This window comes from Crocodylus porosus, unplaced genomic scaffold (genome assembly GCF_001723895.1).
Source record: "Crocodylus porosus isolate Cpor-Errol unplaced genomic scaffold, CroPor_comp1, whole genome shotgun sequence".
In the NCBI taxonomy this organism is placed as follows: domain Eukaryota; kingdom Metazoa; phylum Chordata; order Crocodylia; family Crocodylidae; genus Crocodylus; species Crocodylus porosus.
The window spans coordinates 152209441-152211088 of NW_017728906.1; the positions used below are offsets into that span (position 1 = coordinate 152209441).

Consider the following 1648-nt stretch of genomic DNA (forward strand, 5'->3'; position numbering starts at 1 on the left):
CATAGCTTTCCTTGACATAAAGAGCTATCCCCCTGCCCCTTTTGTGCACATTATCTCTCCAGTACAAGGTATAGCCATCTATACCTGTGGCCCAGTCATAGGTGGAGTCCCACCAGGTCTCTGTTATCCCTATGAGATGTTAATCTTTTTGGTTTAGCAGGAGGACCAGTTCCTCTTGTTTGTTCCCCAGGCTCCTGGCATTGGTGTACAGGCAAGTAAGTGTCCCATTGGGTGTCCAGATTGTTCTGGAGCTGGCGTAGGGGTGACTTCCCTTGAGTGCCTTAGCCTGCTGGGTTTACAAAAACTGCCCAGTAGGCTTGCAGTGGTGGTAATCCCCACCATCCCTTGGTGGGCTCAGTTTAAAGCCCGGTCAAGTAGGCCAGCCAGTCTCACTGAGAAGAGCTTCCTCTGCAGTGGAGTGAGGTGGAGGCCGTCTCTTCCCAGTATGCTTGGAAAGTATGTTTTTAATTATTCTATGGTACTCCAACAATTTACTGGTTTGATTACTGAAGTCCATAGATAGAAATGCGAGTAGCTGAGAAGAAGTTTCTAGAAGTATTACATAACTGCAGAGTCTTTTTTGATATTTTTTTGAAAAAGAGATAGATGTAGTATGGGAGAAAATGCCTTTTCTTGACCTAAGAATATATCTTCCGGAAGAAATAAAACTTCTGCTAACAAATATTGACTTCCTTTTACTTGTCATTGGCTGTGGTTGTGATATAAATAGATGTAGCTTCTTTTCCCCCCTCCAGTAGCAGGCTGGCAGTTTCAAACAGCAAAAGCTGAAGAAGGAACGAATTTACTGAATTAACTGAAAGCTACACATACAAAGGTAGGACAAGCTTGTAATTATTTTTAGTTCAGTGTTTAAGTTGATAAAGATTATTAACTACTTTTCCCCCTGTTACTTACAAGAGGTCTTCTAGCTGCTTGAAATATTAGGTGTTTATTAAATAAAGTTCTTTTCTCCTTAAGAAAGGACATCAAGGTAGTTTTCTATAAACACAAATATTTTGAAATATGAAAGATAATAAACTAATGGTAGTTTACCAAAAATCTGAGTGATGAATTTAATTTTCTTGCTAGGTGCAAAGTACAGATTGTATTAACTAGAATCTTTGTTTACTAAATTACCAATTCATTAGAAGGTGTGCATGAGGGTAAATAAAATGTCCTGTCTCTGTTAATGAATGCACAATTCAGCTTAAATCAATGCTAATTCCAAACCAGCAATAAAGGAAAGTAACTGTTTGGCTTGAACTGAAATATAACATTCACAGGACAAAGTGAATCAGAACTTCATCTTCTGTCCAATGTCCATACATCTGGCTTTCTGACAGGGCAGTAGCTGATACCTATAATATAACATAGATAATAACATATTGCTAATCTAATGGCAAACTTGAAATCCTGTAGAAAACTGTTTGTAGAAAAATAGATGGTTTAAACAGCAGAGATGGTATTTTGTATCAAGAAAATAATTTTAAAAGATGTATTATGACACTTCCTCGTTGGTATAGAGAATTCAGTGTTTCAGAATTTCTGTGCACTTGCAGGTACATTTCATAGATTTCATAGACATTAGGGCTGGAAGGGACCTCGGGAGATCATCCAGTCCAGCCCCCTGCCCAAAGGGCAGGAAGTC

At 38.7% G+C, this 1648-nt stretch overlaps 1 protein-coding gene across 1 annotated transcript in view; it reads left to right on the plus strand.

The window, feature by feature from the left end:
• Nucleotides 1-689: 689 nt before the first annotated feature.
• The window catches only part of CYSLTR2 (cysteinyl leukotriene receptor 2), an 8394-nt gene continuing 7435 nt past the window's right edge, over nucleotides 690-1648 (plus strand). The window contains exon 1 of the mRNA XM_019529942.1: nucleotides 690-835. The gene's annotated coding sequence lies outside the window, so the exon portion shown is untranslated. The remainder of the gene's footprint in view (nucleotides 836-1648) is intronic.